Raw genomic sequence first — 21,648 nt, 5'->3', positions numbered from 1 at the left:
TAGTGCTTTTGCTGTGTAAACAGACACTCCCTGCCAGACATTAGCCGTCTGTACAAGCTGTTGGAGATAGATTGCCTCTTCTTTACATTAAGAGGCTCTTTGTTGTGTAAACAGACTCTGCTGGAGGCTATAGGAGACCTGATTGTCTCCATAAGAGCCTCTTTGTTGTGCTGTGACCACCGTCATATATGCGGTCTGTTGTTAAGCAAATGGTTGTAAAGTGGCACACGCCTGTAGATGAGTGTTTCCAGCTCTCATTTTCCTCATGTCCTACATTTTCTCTTAGATGTCCTACATTTTGGGGTGCCTTGTTCTCTTTCTGGTTATGACATCTGGTCGCCCTGAATCCTCTGCCTGACTACTCAGAAGTAAGTTCCATTTTAGCCCATGGGGCTTACTTCCAGGAAAGTGTGAAAAGGATTGCAGCCTCAGAGCCCAATCCTGTGCGTGTCTACCCAGAGGGAAGTCCCATTGTGGCCCATGGGGCTCCCTCCCAGGAAAGTGTGGACGGAATCGCAGCCTCAGAGCCCAATCTTGTGCGTGTCTACTCAGAGGGAAGTCCCATTGTGGCCCAGGGGGCTTACTCCCAGGAAAGTGTGGACAGAATCTCAGCCTCAGAGCCCAATCCTGTGCGTGTCTACTCAGAGGGAAGTCCGATTGTGGCCCAGGGGGCTCCTTCCCAGGAAAGTGTGGACAGAATCTCAGCCTCAGAGCCCAATCCTGTGCGTGTCTACTCAGAGGGAAGTCCCACTGTGGTCCGTGGGACTCCCTCCAGGAAAGCGTGGGGGACCGCAGCCTGCAGCCGCGGCCGTGCGGTCTCCGGTGCCGGCCCCTGCGCTGCCGAGGTCCGGGGAGCGCCGGCGCGGAAGGAGCGCCTCCCCTGCGCCTCGCCGGCTCCTTCTCCGAGGGGCGGAGGGCGCCTCGGCAGCATCAGCACCAGCCGCAGCATCCTCGTCATCCCGGGCGGCGCGCTGCACTGTGGGCTGACATGGCAGCTTCCTGCGCTCCTGCCGGCCGCCCGCTCCTCTGACCGCCGCCGGCCATGGAGAAGAGCTCCAGCTGCGAGAGCCTCGCCTCGGCCTCGGCCAGGCAGGCGCCCGCCCCCAGGCAGCCCAGCGTCGACTCCCTCTCCAGGTAACCGCGGGCGGCGGGGCTTGGTCTGGCAGGGGCGCGGGGGAGGCACTGCTGGAGGCAGAAGCGCCCTCGATCAATCAATGGAGACCCACCTGAAGCATCCAGACCGGCTGGGTGGCTGGATGTTCCCTGGACGGGTGGAGGGGAGGCACGTGCAGGTGAAACTGACCAGGCTTTCCAGAGGGCAACATGTTGGCCTTTTCTGTGCCACCCCCTCCATTCCCACCCCCATTCTGGTGCCACCCCGTGCAAGACTTTCTCCTGCGCAAAAAATGGATGGTGAGGATACTGACATGAGAGAGGTGCTCAGCCCAGGCTTCTAGGAAAGAGCAAGTCTCCTCTTGCCACCAGCGCTCAGGTTAAAGGGGCAGTAGCAGGAGAAACAAATCCATCCATCCATCCATCAAGGCTGCCATTGATAGATAGATAGATAGATAGATAGATAGGGGAAGCAGAGAAGAGGTAGAACGCCCAGATAGATTGTTTGGTACCATGTTCATTTTGCCCTTTTTCCAAGGCGCACTGAAAAGTACGTGCAACAGTCCCCTTCATCCTCACAACCACCATCCAAGGGAAGATAGGCTGAGAGACCAAGGGGGTTGCCAAGGGAGCAGCACAGCTGTGTGAGGATTTGAACCCCAGCCTTCCGGACTTAAGGCTCATGCTCTAGCCTCTTCTTAATATGCTGTGCAAATAAGATCCACACCCCACAGTCTTCCTCTCTTCCCTGCTGCATTTAAGGAGAATTGCTCTGGAATTATGAGGCTGATTGACATCCCTCATTTTATCTTTCTCTTTCCTTTCTCAGTGTTCTTCTTCACTCAATGGTTTTGAGAACTGTAGGTAGAGATGTGATGTTGTGTTGCTATAGAAACCACAGTCAGGAGAGCTTTATGCCTTGAGAGTGACAGCAGTGATTTAGGTTGAGGAGACATAGTCTCTAACTCATCTTAGCTGGAGATGCTGGGGACAGGGTTGCCACTTCCTTCTGTTGTGATAGTTTGCTCAAATTTATTTTGTTCTGTATGCGCTTCCCTGCCTGCATCTTTTTTTTCTGGTACAGGTGGTTCTGTGTACCAGATTGTGGGTGTTGATTTAGCAAAAAGCTGGTGTCAAGAAAGCCTTGCTTTTGGAAAGGAGGTTGGACTCGCTGGCCTCTGGATGGAGAGTCTATATAGCTTAGTGGTGTAATGGATGCAAGGTACCTCCAGCTAAACGGATCTCTAAACAGATAAGGCTGAGACTGGGAAAGGCCTCTGCCTGATACCAAGGGCAGGTGAAGAATGAGGTCAGGTGAAGCAGCTGCCTCAGGTGGTAGATTGGCAGAGGCAGTGTCTCATGTCTGCCTGTTACCTCCATGGCAGCCTTGTCAGACCTCCACCATCCTCCCATATTGCACAACCTCCCACACAACTGCTGCCACCATCATTTCTCCTGGCTGCCTCCTCCACACTCCCTGCTCTTTGCAGAGATCAGGACAGAAGAAGGAAGTGGGAAGCAGTAGAGACTAAAGTGGTAGCCTCGAGTAGTGATTTTCAACATTTTTCTTTTCAAGGCACACTGACCTCTATGGTCTTTGCTTCTCGTGATGTCATTTCCAGCTTCCGGGAGTCTCTTCCAGATTCTGCAACTCTTGTACTAGGACATATGTCTGTAGTAACAAATTATCTGTCCCTCTTCTCTCTGCTGGCTTGCCACGGTGCTCCAAACACCTGTGGTACACCTATGGACCTTTCACAGCATATCCATGTGTCATGGCACTCTGATTGAAAATTACTGGTCTAGAGCAACATTTGGGGGAGGGGGAGAACAAGCCAGAGACTGGAATGGAGTGGGGGGGAGAGAGAGAATGGGGAGGAGGGAAGAGTGAGTGAACCAAGAGTTGGAAGAACAGAGAGAGAGAGTTGTGAGGAGGGTGTGAGAGAAAGCATGAAGGGTCAAGTGGGGGAGGCAACCTACCATGCAGTCCCAGGCACTGTGGGGGCCTGGTCTGGGCCCCCTGAACATGGAGACCTGGTGTCAGTCAGAGTGGGCAATCTTAGATGTCTGTGTGGATCAGGTTTCATAGGAGTTAGCTCACTGCCGGCTCAACCAGGAGGCAAGGTGAAGCAGATTGCGGCAGCAGCAACTTGGGAGGAACCCAAAGGGGTGTAAGATTCAGGGTGCACTTCCCCCTGAGACTGCCACCGCTTCACTTCAGGCTGCCACTGATGTGAGCCTCAATGTCTGACTTCCCACTCCACCAAATGAGAAGTGGATCACCTCTCTCCTTAACTTGCTCTTTGTACAGTGTCCTCAAAGTCAGAAGTGCAGGCATCTTCTTGCTTTATTTACAGGGAAACCATGGAAGAGAAGCTCCTTTGCTTACAGCACGCCTTTAAATAAGTAGGGTCAGGAGCTTTTTCTCTTCTAGAGTACCATGGAGTTGGCATGGGATGCTGCTCCAGGTTGCGCTGCCCCTGGGTCAGTTTCATAGTCCCAACTACCCCTTCAAAGCTACCTGAAAAAAAAAAATGTCCCTCCCTGGGACTCCTGCAATGTGCCCTGGAATGTTATCTGTGCTTGAGACATTTGTAAAGCTAATGACTAAGTTAAAAAACTACAAAGAGTGCTTCCAAAATGCTTCCACCTGGATGGAAGGAGGCGAAGAGGAGGAGGTGGCTGTGATAGTGGTGTATCTGTATTCGAGAGCAGCATGGTTTGAAAACATGCCATCTGCCTTTCTATTTTGGGCCTGTGGATGATGTTTCATCTACTGAAGGCTTGACCGAAGATGCTCTTTCTCATGCATCTTGTCTGTTCCAGTTTTAGGCAACTGCAACTTGACTGCATAACCTATACACAAGCACATAAGAAGAGCCCTGCTGGATCAAGCCAAAGGCCCATCTAGTCCAGCTTCCTGTATCTCACAGTGACCCACCAAATGCTTCAGGGAACACACTAGACAACAGACACAACCTTCGTCCTGGTGCTCTCCCCTGCATCTGGCAGGGGTTAAGTTAGCCTGTGCGGTTAAGTGGGTGTTACCAAACTGTATAATTTGGCTTAAAAAAAAATAATGCCAAGCTGAGTAAAATGGACTGATGCTTCAATTATGCAAATCAAGCAATTTGATCTATATACTTTATTATTATTATACTTTATTTTTACCCCGCCTTTCTTCCCGAAGGGACTCGATATATAGATATAGATATAGATAGATAGTTTGGATAGGGAACATGGCCTGAAGTCACATTGCTGGTTTTGCATGAGCTGTGAAGCCATGAAATGTTCAGGTGCACTCAAGCAGGCAAAGGCAATATTTATTTATTTATTTTCAGAATCTATGTCCTGTCCCTCCTTGCATACAGTCCAGAGCAGCAAAAAAAAACAACCAAAAAAAAACACCATGAAAATAAGTGATAAAAATAACATGCAAAGCTTCGCTTTCCACCAACTGATTTAAAATGCCAATGAAGACATAAAAACATTTGGGTCACCAGCTCAAGATGGCAACAGAGGTAGCCTGTGGCATCTCTTATGAGAGGGAATTCCACAGGTGTGGTGCTGCCACTTGAAAGGGCCCCTCTCTGGTTTCTGCCAACTGGATATCAGTTACAGCAGTGATGTTCAACATTGTTCTTCTCACAGTACACTGATCTCTGGTCTTCTCTATGGTCTTCACCTCTTGTGATGTCACTTCCAGCTTTTGGGAGACTCTTCTGGGTTCTGGGCCTCTATTTCTAGAGCAATTGAATTAATGAATTGTATGTTCCTCTGCTGGCTGCAAGAGGAGGAGGAGCTGGGACAGGCAATTCGCTACTACAGACAGTTGCTTTAGAACCAGAGCCATGGAAGCTGGAAGAGTGTTTCGGCACATTAATGTGCCGCAGCACACTGGTTGAAAATCACTGGAAAGTCAGAGCAGAGGGCCTCCAACCTCAACCTCTGCAGAACTTGGTAGTTTCAGAGGGAAGTAAGTAGTCCTTATGGTAGCCTTTAAGCTTCCTCCAAGCCCATTCAAGAAGAAGAGGAGTGCTGGTGAAGGCTGGCAAAGATAAAGCCTCTATAACAATGCTTTTAAAAGTCATTCTCATAACTGGTGTATGTGCCGATGCATGATTATCCCCTGACCTCCTGGCACCTGATATGCCAAATGGTGCCCAACCAGTACCTGGTGATATGCTCGCCTCTGCCCCTCCCACTCCCTGCACTGGAAATGGAAGAAGGGGATGTGCCCATTCTTCCACATTTTATATTTCCGTTCCCTCCGCCTCTTTCTTTTCCAATTCAGGAAGGAGTAAGAGAGGCTGTGGATACTAGAAATGGTATAGCTCTGCTGCTGTTGCTTTGCAAAAGACAAACACAGAACAATATGTAATAGTATTACAATATCTTTTTTTTAGGCATTGCCTGTATACTCTCAAGCCTCTCCTCACAGCCTTAATGTCTAGCCAGTGGTTTTCAGACTGTGAGTCTGTGACCCACCAGTGGGTCACAACCCCATTTTTGATGGTTTGTGAAACAGATGGGACATATTAGGCTATGTGCATCAAGGTTTAAACAACCTGTTGCCCAGTCTGCTGCCCAATCACCATTATAGCCACCAAGGCTTGAGCGGCTGGCAAAGTGAAACTTTTCTTTTAAGTGGGTCCCGATGCTAAAGCGTTTGATAACCGCTGGTCTAGAAACATGCCCTTTAAAAAAAAAAAAATGGAAGCTAAAATTCTTTGGAAACCAAATTCTATAGCCTGTACTGACGGCTTGGGCTGTTGGTATGCTTTTGACTCATAAAAGGCATGATTCAGTCGAGGCTGAGGGTTGTTCCATAGGAACACTGGATTACATTTCAATGGCTGGTTGGCTTTCTGTTCTTGGAAGTGTAGCAAAAGATTCCAACAATCCATGCTTTGTTTACCAAGCGCCTTGCACAGACTGCAGGTCTTTTGTCATCCCCCCCTGTTATAAAAAAAAAAAAGAGTAATAGTGCATGAACACTGTTTGGGACACTGTAGGCTATTGTGTGATGATGGAAAGGAGAACGGACCCCCTTAGAAAAAGCTCACTCATAGCCTGAATAGACGGCGTCTTTCTTGATTCCTTGTGGGAATATATATCCTAGATATAGGCTTGTGTTGTGTGTCTAGATAAACTTTCCTATGAGGAAAGCCTACAGTGCGTGGGGCTTCTAGGATAGGAAAAGGGGAGGGCATAGTTGAGGCTTATAAAAGTATTCTCTCCACATGGTGTGGAGAGAGTAGATAGAGGGATACTTCCCTCCCTCTATCACAACACTAGAAGCTGAAGTCATTCGATGAAACTGAATTCAGAGAAAAAGAAGTGTTTTTGTTTACAGCATATAATTCGTTTATGGAATTCAGTGTCCCAAGCATGGTAGGAACATAAGAAGAGCTTTGGATCAGGCAAAGGATCAGATGCAAGGAATGGCACCAGGATGCAGATCTCTTGTAGTTTTGTGTGCTCCCTGCGGCATTTGGTGGGCCACTGTGAGATACAGGAAGCTGGACTAGATGGGCCTATGGCTTGATCCAGCAGAGCTATTCTTATGTTCTTAGGCCAAAGGCCCATCTAATCTAGCTTACTATATCCCACAGTGGCCCACCAAATGCCTCAGGGAACACGCAAGACAACAAGATACCTGCATTCTGTGGTGACTCTCTTGCATCTGGTGGTGATGGCCATTAGCTGAGATAGCTTTAAGAAGAGACTAAACAAATCAATGGAGAGCAAGGCCAGGAATGGCTACTAGTCATGATGATTATCTGCTACCTCCAGGTTCCAGGGACTACCTCCAGGTACCTGTTCTTCTGAACTAGGGCTGACCCAAGACTTCCTAGTCCCTGAGGCAGCCTGCCAAATGCTGCCCCCCTTCCCTGGTGATGAATCAGCTTCTGTTCCTCCAAGTCTCTAGCCTGAGTACAGCACACCAACCTATTTACTTGGAAGATCCTTTAAATTTAGGATTACCTTCTTATGCCCCCATCCTATCTCCCATTTCTGGCAGCAGATCTTGCAATTCACTGCCATAAGTACATTTACAATGGCTGGAAGGGTGTGCTTCCATCAGTCACCCCAGAGCTGCTGGCAAGAATGGCCAGAGGCTTTGCGTGCTCCCTAACGACCCGCCCAGGCTGCACCGGAACAGGTAAGGTGGCACCAGGGGCAGGTCATTGGCGGTTTGGAGGAGGATCAGGGTGGATCAGGTGAGGAACTAGGGGTGGTTCAAGGGAGAGGGTGAAGTGGATCTCAGTGGCAGCATTGTGCACCAGATCCTATAGCAAAGTAGCTGGTGTGGGTCCAAGGAGATCCACAGGGGATCAGGTGGCCCACCGGAAAGTGAACAAAAAAATATGTTTTTCAAAAGTAAGCTTTTTACTTACCTTCTGTTTGGCCAACTGGTCGCCCTCTCCCCTGCCATAGCGTGCAGCATGCCATGAACTGGCGAGGGATAGGATTGAGTTGTAAGTGTTCATTCACATTGGGCTGCCTCCTGGGCAGTAAATCCCATATTGTGCTCTGATGAGATCTGACACGTCTTCAGCAAATTTCTCCACATTACAATAGCTAAGGATTAAGCACCAATTTTTGCTGAAACACTTGATCAGGGCAAGGCAGGGGGAGATTTCTCCAGGATATTCAATTCTGAAGAAGCAAACAAGTGTCTTCCCCTCCCTTTTGTTTCCCTAGTGCTTCCACCTCTCATTCAGATCATTCAGCACGAACGAAATCTGCATCAGTTGTGTCATCAGATTCCATCTCCACCTCCGCAGAAAATTTTTCTCCAGATTTAAGGGTAAGTCTTAAAGCCGGTCTACAAATGCAGCAAAATCTTCTGGTATAAAATCTTCTCAACCATACCATTTTTCAGGTCTACTTCAAGTGGGCTGGCCATGTGTTTTAGTTCTCCTCCATGAGGAAAAATTTCCTGTACATATGTAGAAACTTGGCATTTCAAGATGTTGCGTTGTTAAAACTATTTATGCACCTCTGTTTGATAACAATAAAAATGTTCATAAAGTGGTTTACACAGAAAAATAAATCAATAAATGTCCTCATAGGGCTCATAATATATATAAAAAATGTAGTTGCTCTCCCCCTACTAAATGTAAGAAGATGCTTGCATGTTTACAATGTTTAAATTATTATATTGTTTTATTTCTTTTATCTGATATTTCATCTGTTTGATCAAGTACTGAGCTTTTGAAAAGACAGGGCATAAATGTTTTAAATAAATAAATAAAATGTTAGCCACATGTAGAGAAGCTGGTGGTCTTGCCCTGCTGAACAAGAACCAATAGTTCTTGGTCCTTGTGGGCTTCCTTGTGACCACTGATTTGGCGGATGGAATTCACTCGTGAGGTGTATCCACTCTCTGCAGGCGCACGTTATCTCACAATGGTCTCCTCCTGGTTTGCACAACCTGGATGGCTGAGACTACTGTGGCAACAGAGTCCCCACAGCTGTCTTTATCCTGGCACTGGTACTATATGCACTGAAGGAAAAAGAACAGCTGCCCTCTCTGTGCTGCTTTCTGTGATTCCTGTTACATGCCACATTGCGAAGTGGCCAGACATGACATGCTCCTATGGCTAATTCTTACTTAGACTTTTTCTATATGGTATGATGGCCGGATCCCAAAGGATCTCCTCTATGGAGAACTCGTGCGAGGAAAACGCCCTACAGGTAGACCATAGCTGCGATACAAGGACATCTGCAAGAGGGATCTGAAGGCCTTAGGAGTAGACCTCAACAAGTGGGAAACCCTGGCCTCTGAGCGGTCCGCTTGGAGGCAGGCTGTGCAGCATGGCCTTTCCCAGTTTGAAGAGACACTTGGCCAACAGACTGAGGCAAAGAGGCAAAGAAGGAAGGCCCATAGCCAGGGAGACAGACCAGGGACAGACTGCACTTGCTCCTGGTGTGGAAGGGATTGTCTCTCCCGAATTGGCCTTTTCAGCCACACTAGACACTGTTCCAGAACCACCATTCAGAGCGCAATACCATAGTCTTTCGAGACTGAAAGTTGCCAACAGTACAGGTCCTCATGTGGGGGCTGTACCACCTCAGTTTCATAGGGGAGCCATTTTATGTGAACTGCCATGACAAGAAAATTACTGTATTGGAAAGTATGTCCATTTTAGGGTTTTCTCCTTGATGTGGTTTGTTTTCACCTGAGAGCTGTTTTGCACAAATACCTCCCTCTGTGACATTGAAATGGTAGAGCCCCACGTGCAAGTCTTGACGTTCACTTTTCTCCTTTTTTTCAATGTTTTTGTGTTACTTTTTTTTCTATCTCACAGCACAATCTTGATTTTTTTCCCCCTCACTCAGCTCTATTAGTTTTTAGTAAAGCACAAGGCTGCAAAGAACAAATGCTCAGGTGTCATGTTAATGTCAGCAACCCAGATCCCAAAGTAGCTGAGCTGTGCTCCTAGTTGTACTCTGGTCTTTGGGGGCAGAACCAAAACTGGCCTTACTATCGGGCTTTGGATAATGTTACAAAATCCAAGTGGCACACATCTCCTTGGGAAGGAAGTTCCATAACCTTAAGGACATAAAGAGCCCCGCTGGATCATGCCATAGGCCCACCTAGTCCAGCTGCCTGTATCCCACCAAATGCCCCAGGGAGCAAGCAAGAGACCTGCATCCTGCTGCCCTCCCTTGCATCTGGCATTCTGATGTAGCCCATATCTAAAATCAGAAGATTGCACATACACATCATGGCTTGCAACCTGTGATGGATTTTTCCTCCAGAAATTTGTTGAATCCCCTTTTATAGGTATCTGAGCAAGATGCCATCGCCACATCCTGTGGCGAGGAGTTCCACAGACCAACTATATGCTGAGTAAAGAAACATTTTCTTTTGTCTGTCCTAACTCTCCCAACACTCCATTTTAGTGGATGTCCCCTGGTTCTTGTGTTGTGTAGGAGGGAAAAGAGCATCCTTGCTGCATTGTTGCAAAAGCTCTGTCCTGAATCACCGGTCAGTGTACCTGAGGTATCAGAGCAATGCAAAAGCCTCTGTCAGCTTTCCCTCCTCCTCCCAAGGAGTCAATTCCACCTCCAGAGGGTTCTGAAAGGCTATGTGAGTGGATATTGCACCCAAGAAATGACTTGAGGCCATGACTGGTTAATCAGGGCTTTATTGCCAAACATGGACACAAAAAAGGAACAAAAAAAGGCTGCTTCTCCTCCGGTCAGGATGTTCTCCTCCTGGGAAGGGTCTGCAGGAATAGCAGAGCGCCCAAGCTTTCTGCTGCCAGATGGTCTTATCCAGGTTGGACAGGGTTGAGAGCACTGTTGAGAGCACCTTTGCCCACCCCCAGGGCACCAGGGCTGTGGTAGTCCCAACTCTGGCCAAGTCTCTCTCAGGCTACTAAACTCTGCCCCCCCCCCGGGGTCAGACTGTTGCAGGAGCTCACCACCTTTCCACAGTCTCTATCACCTCCTCGGTCTGCTTCCCTCCTGGCTTTGGTTTTTCAGCACTCTGTTGGCCACTCCTGCTGTCACTGACTCTGTCTCCTGTCTCTGTCTGCATACCTCTTTGTCCTCCTCACCCTCTTCCAGCTGCTCCTCCCTTCCAGTTTCTCTCACCTCCTGCCTCACTCCTCTCACTCCTGTTTCCTCCTTTCCCATGTGCTTCCTTCCTTCTCCTCCTTTTACTTCCTCAGTATCCTTTCTGCAGTCCCCTGCACCACAACCCCCGAGGCCTACTTTTCAGGGCTGCCTTGTGCCACATCTCCTACTCCCCAGCTGATCATGCTCATTGGTAATCAGCTCCAGCTGCAAATGGGCACAGCCCAATGATGTTGCCCCCCAGCAAACCTCGTCCCAACAGGGTGGTGTCTCAGGGCCACTGCACCAGGCTCTGTGGGGTGTACATAGCTGCAGCCTCCATGGAAGTTCTCAGTGGCTGAAGACCGACCTTAATGTGCAGCTCTGACAGGCTAGAACGGCCATGTGGCATCCTCTTTAAATCATTCTGCTGTTGGACAGCTGTAATCAAGCAGTAAATGCTTCATGCGCATCTTCAGGAAGTATTAAAATGCATACAAGCAATTGCAAGGTGATCTGAGTTCAGGCTGTTCTGAATAATGCAGTGATTTGACCCCCAGTGTCATGTTTAGTTATAAAGAGGATAGTCATGTGACAGTGAGTGCCCAGAGCATGTGTTCGAAAGTCACATTGAAATATGTGCCTCTCTTTCCCCCTTGCTTTGCTGTAAATCATAGCTGATAGGTTTGGAAAGGACCTTGGATCATCTGGCCAATCTTCTTGCCAGCTTGGAAAATGTATAAGGCTGTGATTATGTTTAACATATGTCTTGTAGTACTTGGGTTCATGGTAAATGCTTGATATGTTTGTTAAAATTTGACTTAAGCTGTCTTTTCCTTTGTAATGGTTTCAAGTATGTGCAGAATTGGGGTTATTTGTACCGTAAATGTAGGGTAGCAGCAGCATTCTAGGACTGTAATTATAGCAGTGAAAACCTTCCCCCACCCCAGGGGAAAATCCTTAAAGCTCAATTGTTTCCCCCTGTCGCACTGTAGCCTGCAGCCACCCCAAAAAGACACACACTGCATTCTGTGTGTGTGTGTGGGGGGGGGATTACCCGTAGGCAAATGGGAGATAAATCAAAAACATTTTTACTTACGTCCACATAAGCCTATAGCCCACCTACGGGTCTCCTAGGATATACACCAACCTTTTTGGTGGCGTATATCTGGGGAGAGAAAAGGGGGTGAGGTTTTAGAATGAGGGGATAAAATCGTGTGCACTGGATCCACACCCCGCCCCCCCCCCCCCACAAATTGACTCCCAGTTCTTCTCCCAACTTGCCTCATTACTCCTAATCCCTGCCCATGAGCTGCCTCCTGTGCTGGTTTACCTGCATTCAAGCAGGTTGTCGGCCATGACAGCAGTGTGCCGATACTGCCACAACTTTGCAGCAGTGGTTTGGAAATGGCTGATGGCAGTGCACTTCATGCAGCCAATTTATGGCAGTGGGACAGCAGTAGTAAGTAGTAAGTAAGTAGTAAGTAAGTAAGTAGTAAGTAAGTAGTAAGTAGTAAGTACAACATGCCATGTAAGCAGCCCCTCTCACTTGCTGTTGGAGCCATTTCAGGCAGCGACAGTAAAGTGCTGGAAACACCATTCGGCATCTCAGCGCGTTGCTGCTGCTGCCTGGAATGACTCCAGCCATGAGTGGGAGGGGCCACTTGCACAGCACATTGTGGTGCCTGCAGTACTTACCTCATCCCTCCCCCATCTACGCTACTCAGTGCCTGCTTGGGCTTTCACCATCCCAATTAATTTGGTACCATCTGTGAACCTTGGCAACTTCACTCTTCACCCCCACCTCCACATATTGATAAGTTCAGTCATTTTGGTGCTTATACGGATCCTCTGGTCACCTTGCTGCTTCTTTCCCTCCACTGGGAACACTATCTGTTCATTCCTAGCCAGTTACTGATCCATAAGAGAACCAATCCTGAGATCCTTTATTTGCTACATTTCCGCAGGAGCCTTTGGTGTTACAAAAACTTTTTTGGATGTCCAAGCACCCCTACCTACATGCTTGTTGACCCGCTCAACAAATTCCAAGTGGTTGGTGAGCCAGCCTCCACAAGGCTTGCTCTTCTGTGTGTTTTCCTATTCTGCCTTTAATCATGGTTTCTACCAGTCTTCCTGATAACAGAAGTTAAGCCAATACATCCATAACTTCCCAGATCCCTTTTTAAACACCGATGGCGCATTGGCTATCCTCCAATTCTCTGGTAAGGATCTTTTAGTATTTCTCATTTGGCCAAAATTTCCACTCTTTAAAGGAAGTCTTTGTACCTTTTTACGGATTCCTGCTCTTAGTCTTGTTTGTACTTTTCCTAATCTGTTGTATATGGCCTGTGTTATGGTAGTTTTAAATAAGCTCCAGGCTTCCTGAAGGGATTTGGCCCTCCTGAATTTCCCCCTCAACTGCCTTTTAACTAATCCCCTCAGTTTTAGGAATTCCCTCTTCTGACATTAACTGTGACTCTGCTGAATTTTGTAGGTAGTTTTCTACTTCTATGTATGTCAGTTTAGATAGTGTTCCCCTACTGTTCAGCAATTCCTAAATCCCTAACCTGATCCTAGACACTTATTTACCTGTAATTGTTTCTTTTAAAATCTTGTATCCCATTGTTTCTGTCCAAAGACAAACCAAGCCGCATTACAAAGAAAATCTGGTCAAAATAAAATAAACAAAAAAATACCATAAAGCAATCAAATAAATAAAAATGGGAATCAGTACATAAGCAGTGTATAAAATTCAATCAGCTGGCAAAAGCAAAAACAACCAAAACCAGGCCAACTTGGAGCAGAATAGAACAAAGTCAGCTTTATTAATAACCCAGCCTTTCTATTTTAAAAATAATGTTCTGCCCTAAAGCTTTCCATAAGAGCAGATTTAGCCTTGGGCTTGAAAGTGTATAGTGCCTGTCACACTTCTCTGGGGCAAGTGGGCACACACACAAGCGGCAATCCTATGCCATTTATTGGAGGGATTGTCCCCTTCTTAACTGGGCAAGAGGCATCTTTTTCAAATGGTGTTCCTTTTATATATAGCAGGGGGAGAGGAACTGTTCCCCTTCACCCCAGCTAAGTATCTTTCCTAGTGGCTGTTTGCTGGGGTTCTTCGGCACCTTTTTAGATTGTGAGCCCTTTTGGTACAGGGAACCATTTAATTTGATTTATGAATAATAATAGTAATTTGAAGGGAGGTGACCCTTGGGTGTTCTGGGAGGCAATTTGAGACATAAGGGGCAGTGGCATTGCTAGTGGCTTATGGGCCACACCGGGTGACGCGCACAGGAGGGTGACACCACTAATGGCCAAAAATTTTTAAATCTTGGTATTTTTGAATAATATCATCATGTTCTATATCATTCAATGCATAATTTCATGCAGAACGCAACGAAACAAACCACGTTTAAATATCTCTATTCTATATAATGTTATAGCCAAAACCCAGAAGGGGTGGAGCAATGGTGCATCACCATGCCCACCACCTAGGACATTGCTTCACCCATTGGAGGGTGAGGAGGTCTGTCATGGGGGTGCATGGGAGGAAGTCTGTCATGGGGGTGATGTGCTGGCATCCTGTACCAGGTGTTGCAAACCCTAGTGTCGCCACAGATAAGGGGCAACAAGGAGGAAAGGGCAGTGCTGTGTGAGGATTATTGCTTTCATTTTTATTCCAAACTATAGCCAGGCTTTAAATGTGTGTAGTGGTCTTTGGCCACATTCTTTCCTCTCTCCATGTCCGCTGTTTGATCACATACCCATCTCCCTTATCTCTAACCCTACTCGTGCATTTATCTCCCTGCGGAGACGAATGCGCAAACAGTTCCTGGGAGGTGTCAATGACACATGTGCATAGCCCTAACCCTCCCACCATTCATTCCTGCATTCCTGGTGAACTCAGATCAGGGCTACTGACATTGAAAGCAGCAGACATGTGCATGTGGGATATTCCTATTTTCAAACATGGAAATGCCCTCAAATGTTACAGAGAAGGCCCGTCCTTGGTCTGTGCATAATGTAGAATAAGGTGTCGGAATGCTGAAGTCATAGAATGGAGCATGCCACTTCATACTGCAGGTGAGGAGGTCACATTTTCCTACAAGCTGAAAACTCACGCTGGGCTAGAACCTCTCGCTGTTGAGCAAAACTTTCCCCCCAGAACGTTTTTCACAAGGGTGTGCTGACCAGGCCATAATCAATCACTTATGGATATGCGGAACCCTAACTTTTCTGCAATGTGTGACATGGCCGTGATAACTGTGAAGGTCATCCAGTAATTTCTGTGACACATCAGTGCTCTGGTCACACACTGGGCCTTCTTTGCGTTTTCTTTTCCAAAGTCAGCACATTTCATAAGCTTTGCACTTTCTGTTTCTCTTTGTCCTGTACTGCCACCCTCCTCCCCCTACCCCAGTCTCCTGATGTGAAAGAATTCTGCTTATTTGAGCTGGATTCTCTCTTCATTCTATCCTTCTCTCTCCTCTATTTATAGCCTACTCGTCATAGACCCGTCAGAGCCCAGGTTACAATATATTGATTTAGTGCAAATTAGATGAGGGAAAGCCAGACTCGGTCAATCTTCTGTCTCCGAAGCAAGGAAAACGGAAGCCCCTTGAGCGAGTTCATGTTTCAAAAGACAGCCAAAGGAGAAGGTGATCTTAATAATGTTCAAGGTCCCTCGATGTTTGCATAAGCATTAAATGCACAGCGAGGATGCGGTCCTGAAACTATTTATGATTGTCATTCGTGAGGAATGGATGGCTTAAGGGAGTCAGGCAGTGGCCTTGATATGTCCTCCTGAGAGATGATCAGTTATTTCCTAGCAGGCTGCGGTATTTCTCCTCATTGTGAACCATCTGCAGGCTTCTTTTTGCACAGTGCAACGGGGTAAGAGATATTCTTCTCCCTTTTTTTTTTGTATCATAATTCCAAAGAGTAGCAATTGGGACTGAGTTTTAGACAGACCTGTTCAATGCCTGAACAAAAGTAGCTGGAGGATATTATCGTTTGCCAAATCTCTGCAGGTTTTGTGTGTCTTGGAACAAAGAGAATTTTAAACTCCTCTTTCATTAGCTTTTGCAAAATCCTTCTGCCCTCTCAGATCTGGGACCTCTGCTGGGTGTCAGCTCAAAATTCCTGAATTCATCTTTCAATTGTAAAGGCGCAATCCAAACTTTGGCACAGTCCTCTCTTCCCCTCCCCCTTTTATAGGGCCATTTCTTGGCGTACATCATTTACAGTGCAAACCTATGCGTGCCTACTCAGAAATAAATTTTACTGAGTTCCATGGGACTTACTCCCAGGTACGTGTGTATAGCATTGCAGCCTGTGTGTGTGTGTGTCCACTGCTTCATACATGCCAAAGATGCAATGAGCAAGGGTAGGGATCTGTTTTGTGCTTCCTTTCGCCATGCTTTGAGGTCTCAAACAAAGCAGTTCTTTGACTGCATCTATGCAGGTGTGGGGAATTCACCTGTTGGATGGGTGAGGGCTTCGGATTGCCTCAGGTACAACAGGGTTTCTGCTTTTTAAAAGAGGATTGATATGTGTTTAAAATCAGGTTTATTAATGGCAGTAATTCATCTGCCAGGAGGCATGGAATATAGTATATGAGCAGTGTTTGTCACTGAACCCTGGCAGCAAGGATGAGAGGTAGTGTAGATTTCCTTCCCAGGTAAAAGCATGATGATAAGAAGAACAGGAGTAAATAAAAAAGGATGGGAAGGCTAAGGCACTTCAGTGAATGCTGAAATTATTCTTGAGACTGGAGCCAGCTTGGAGTCAGGATCATTTGATTTTGAGCTCTGTTTGAATATTCAAGCTCTTGTATAATTGCACGGGCTGGGATGTATATCTTGTCATGAATAAACACCATTGACTTTGTTACAACAACAACAACAAAATGGTGCTTACTCAATTGGATTTTTCTGATAGTATGTTTGGGTTGGGTAGCTCCAGGAAGCTGTCGGTTGATGACGTGCTAGCAAGTCCCAATCGCACACATGCACATTTCATTGTGTACAGAGGATCTTAGAGATGTATCCGCTTAAAAATTTCGAGGAATAACTGATTTGACTACCGATAGACACATTTTCACTCTAGGCTGCCGTTTAGACTGCAGAACTTGAGCAGGAAGCACCAACCGCTTAAGTTTTTCTGTATCTCGCCATCTTCTATTGTTTCAAGGCATGGTGTTGGATTGTCTTTTATGCTTTTTTTTTTCTGTAGAATGGAATGGTAAAAGATGATCTGCATGATCTGATTGGCTGGCTAATCTGCCCGGTGTCATCTGTGAGAGTTCTTCCATATGCGCTATTGTGGAAGAGTCCATCTGCTGTTTCTATTTTGTTTTGTTCCCAGTTTTCTGAAACTCATACAAGCCAAAAGATTAAGCATGTCGTTTTCTGCAGGATTAAGTAATTTTACTGGCTTCAGTCATTCTGATGTGTTATTCACACACACACACACCCGTCTGTTGATTTAATCTTCAGGGAAAAGTTCCTTCGCTTCAATAAAGCAAGATAGTTGTCTGGTGGGGATGGTGGTTTTGGTTTGGTTTTTGCTGCTACCCCACTGAGTCATTCATGTTGCAATCTGTGTGAATCCTGCCCATTGATCATCAGGTGTGTTGCTCTGAGGCAGGTGCAAATATCCTGCAGTTTACAGGTGTGTAAAATCAGAGTGCGACAGTAGGGTAAGATGCCAAAGAAATGACTCCAGTGTGGCCTTTGTGTTGCAGTTGTGCTGTTAACTCCCACACACAGACTTGGCTGTATGTATGTAAATTTGTTGAACATAAGAGTCTATGTGTAGAATGACTGCAGTTTCTGACAACGAAGTGGCTTCCATGCAGGAACAGTGGCGTCACTAAGGTTTGCACCACCTTGTACAGAAGGCCTGTGCGCCTCCCCTATGCTGGACCTCCTTCCATGCAGTGGGCGGGGCAACACCCTGGTCGGTGGGTGTGGTGATGTACCATTGCCCTGCCCCACCGGTTTTTTGGCTATAACTTTTGATAGAATGCAGCTAGTTCAGTGTGGTTTGTGTCATTGCATTCTGCATAAAATTACACATAGATTGATATGTAACATGATGGTATTAGAAAATTCCAAGATTTAAAATTTTTTGGTGAGTAGAGGTGTCACTCCCCTGTGTGCGTCGTCCGGTGCAAACTGCAACCCCCTAGCAACACTATTGTGTAGGAATCATGTGATAATTAAGCAGACTGAAGGAGCTGCCTTAGGGGCCATTTTTAAATGCCTTTACACAGTGGCACATTATCAGTTATTCAATTATTGCATTTTTTTCCTTTTACCAGGGTAATAAACAGCCCAATATTACCTAAATCCCCATGTGGTGATGCAGTAGTGCAGATGCAGCTTCCACTGTATCCCATGGGGGATTTTGGACTGCTGGAGGTCTCCTCAGTGTAAGAGAACATTTGCTACTTGCCCCAGGTTAAGCCCAGCAGTCATTATGGGGCAACTTTACCCTGCGCTGCTCAATCGCTGGTGCAAGTCAACATTTCTCCGTGAAGGCAGATCAGGCCCAGGAAGTGGCTTGGGACTCGGTGTTCACTGCTGCTACCGATCATGACGCACTCCTGGGCCTGATCCAGCCTCCTTCTTGCCCAGTCACCATCCGTTCGGCCCACCCCTCCCCTGTTCCACCCTCCCCCAACCCCATTCAACCCCTTCCCTGTCTCCCTCCAACCCACTGTGCCAGCTCACCTCCCCTGGCGGGCATTGGGCATTCATTGGCATGCAGAACTGCCACTTGTCACTTCCGGCAGCACACAGCCTGTGCACACAGCCGACAGCCTGTGGCGACAGCCATAAAGAAGGTGTCACGGGCAGAATGTGTGTTCTGCTGGCGTAATCCTTCAATAAAATTTGGCCATAAGAGCCATCATTTGAATTTATGACTGCCCTCTAATAGTGGAATATCCGTCACAGTAATATTCATCTGGCATGCACTCTCCCTTTTTAAAGGCACCAAGTCAAAATAATCCTCTTTTTGTTGTCATTGTTGCTATTTTTTTTAATTTGCTGGAGTGAATTTTATTTATTTATTTAATATATTTATATCCCGCCATTCCCCACTAGGTTCTCAAGGTGGCTAACAATAGCAGCAAAATACAATAAACACAAGATATAAAATAAAGCAATAATCTACAAAAGGCAAAATTCTACAAATATAATAAACCAATAAAATACACAGATAAACCAATAAACCTTGACTTCCGACGGGCGGACTTCCCTCAAATGAGGAGGCTGGTTAGAAGGAGGTTGAAAGGGAGGGTAAAAAGAGTCCAGTCTCTCCAGAATGCATGGAGGCTGCTTAAAACAACAGTAATAGAGGCCCAGCAGAGGTGTATACCGCAAAGAAAGAAGGGTTCCACTAAATCCAGGAGGGTGCCCGCATGGCTAACCAGCCAAGTTAGAGAGGCTGTGAAGGGCAAGGAAGCTTCCTTCCGTAAATGGAAGTCTTGCCCTAATGAAGAGAATAAAAAGGAACATAAACTGTGGCAAAAGAAATGTGAGAAGGTGATAGGGGAGGCCAAGCGAGACTATGAGGAACGCATGGCCAGCAACATTAAGGGGAATAATAAAAGCTTCTTCAAATATGTTAGAAGCAGGAAACCCGCCAGAGAAGCGGTTGGCCCTCTGCATGGTGAGGGAGGGAAAGGGGAGATAAAAGGAGACTTAGAGATGGCAGAGAAATTAAATGAGTTCTTTGCATCTGTCTTCACGGCAGAAGACCTCGGGCAGATACCGCTACCCGAACGGCCCCTCCTAACCGAGGAGTTAAGTCAGATAGAGGTTAAAAGAGAAGATGTTTCAGACCTCATTGATAAATTAAAGATCAATAAGTCACCGGGCCCTGATGGCATACACCCAAGGGTTATTAAGGAACTGAAGAATGAAGTTGCAGATCTCTTGACTAAGGTATGCAACTTGTCCCTCAAAACGGCCACGGTGCCAGAAGATTGGAGGATAGCAAATGTCACGCCTATTTTTAAAAAGGGAAAGAGGGCGGACCCGGGAAACTATAGGCCGGTCAGCCTAACATCCATACCGGGTAAGATGGTGGAATGCCTCATCAAAGATAGGATCTCAAAACACATAGACGAACAGGCCTTGCTGAGGGAGAGTCAGCATGGCTTCTGTAAGGGTAAGTCTTGCCTCACGAACCTTATAGAATTCTTTGAAAAGGTCAACAGGCATGTGGATGCGGGAGAACCCGTGGACATTATATATCTGGACTTTCAGAAGGCGTTTGACACGGTCCCTCACCAAAGGCTACTGAAAAAACTCCACAGTCAGGGAATTAGAGGACAGGTCCTCTCGTGGATTGAGAACTGGTTGGAGGCCAGGAAGCAGAGAGTGGGTGTCAATGGGCAATTTTCACAATGGAGAGAGGTGAAAAGCGGTGTGCCCCAAGGATCTGTCCTGGGACCGGTGCTTTTCAACCTCTTCATAAATGACCTGGAGACAGGGTTGAGCAGTGAAGTGGCTAAGTTTGCAGACGACACCAAACTTTTCCGAGTGGTAAAGACCAGAAGTGATTGTGAGGAGCTCCAGAAGGATCTCTCCAGACTGGCAGAATGGGCAGCAAAATGGCAGATGCGCTTCAATGTCAGTAAGTGTAAAGTCATGCACATTGGGGCAAAAAATCAAAACTTTAGATATAGGCTGATGGGTTCTGAGCTGTCTGTGACAGATCAGGAGAGAGATCTTGGGGTGGTGGTGGACAGGTCGATGAAAGTGTCGACCCAATGTGCGGTGGCAGTGAAGAAGGCCAATTCTATGCTTGGGATCATTAGGAAGGGTATTGAGAACAAAACGGCTAGTATTATAATGCCGTTGTACAAATCGATGGTAAGGCCACACCTGGAGTATTGTGTCCAGTTCTGGTCGCCGCATCTCAAAAAAGACATAGTGGAAATGGAAAAGGTGCAAAAGAGAGCGACTAAGATGATTACGGGGCTGGGGCACCTTCCTTATGAGGAAAGGCTACGGCGTTTGGGCCTCTTCAGCCTAGAAAAGAGACGCCTGAGGGGGGACATGATTGAGACATACAAAATTATGCAGGGGATGGACAGAGTGGATAGGGAGATGCTCTTTACACTCTCACATAATACCAGAACCAGGGGACATCCACTAAAATTGAGTGTTGGGCGGGTTAGGACAGACAAAAGAAAATATTTCTTTACTCAGCGCGTGGTCGGTCTGTGGAACTCCTTGCCACAGGATGTGGTGCTGGCGTCTAGCCTAGACGCCTTTAAAAGGGGATTGGACGAGTTTCTGGAGGAAAAATCCATTATGGGGTACAAGCCATGATGTGTATGCGCAACCTCCTGATTTTAGGAATGGGTTAAGTCAGAATGCCAGATGTAGGGGAGAGCACCAGGATGAGGTCTCTTGTTATCTGGTGTGCTCCCTGGGGCATTTGGTGGGCCGCTGTGAGATACAGGAAGCTGGACTAGATGGGCCTATGGCCTGATCCAGTGGGGCTGTTCTTATGTTCTTATGTTCAATGTACAATTCAATGTAAAAACCAAACTTTGGCAACATATAAACCCGCAAGACAGACCACAAGCATATGATTTTAGTTTGCTTTTATTTGGAATTTATCGGTGATGGTTTTATTCTGTTTTGGTTTTTCTGTTTAGCAGACGAAAAGAAAAGTTTCACATTTAATCATTTTTAAAAGACCTTTACAAATTCCTTTTCTGTGGAACTCCTTGCCAGGGGAATTATTTCAGCCTCCCCTTTGGAGTTTTAAGCTGCCTCTCAAGTGATTTTTATTCCTCTTAGCTTTTAGCTAGTTTTGGCTTTTAATGGATTTTTCTGATTTTTATTCAGGCTTATAAGTCACTGCTGATGCTGATGATTTTTTAATGTTTATGTTCTATTTGTTGTCTTGTTTTAGACCTCTTTCTTATAATTTAGA

General features: G+C 46.5%; 1 protein-coding gene across 1 annotated transcript in view; it reads left to right on the top strand.

The window, feature by feature from the left end:
- The first annotated feature begins 1,060 nt into the window (after nucleotides 1-1,060).
- MTMR2 (myotubularin related protein 2) overlaps nucleotides 1,061-21,648 on the top strand; it is a 43,942-nt gene continuing 23,354 nt past the window's right edge. Inside the window, exons 1-2 of the mRNA XM_066619457.1 lie at nucleotides 1,061-1,134; nucleotides 7,822-7,927. The gene's annotated coding sequence lies outside the window, so the exon portion shown is untranslated. The remainder of the gene's footprint in view (nucleotides 1,135-7,821; nucleotides 7,928-21,648) is intronic.

The sequence above is a fragment of the Tiliqua scincoides genome, chromosome 3, assembly GCF_035046505.1.
Source record: "Tiliqua scincoides isolate rTilSci1 chromosome 3, rTilSci1.hap2, whole genome shotgun sequence".
In the NCBI taxonomy this organism is placed as follows: domain Eukaryota; kingdom Metazoa; phylum Chordata; class Lepidosauria; order Squamata; family Scincidae; genus Tiliqua; species Tiliqua scincoides.
The sequence above is the reverse complement of the archived record's forward strand: the minus strand, read 5'-3'. Positions and strand labels throughout refer to the sequence as shown.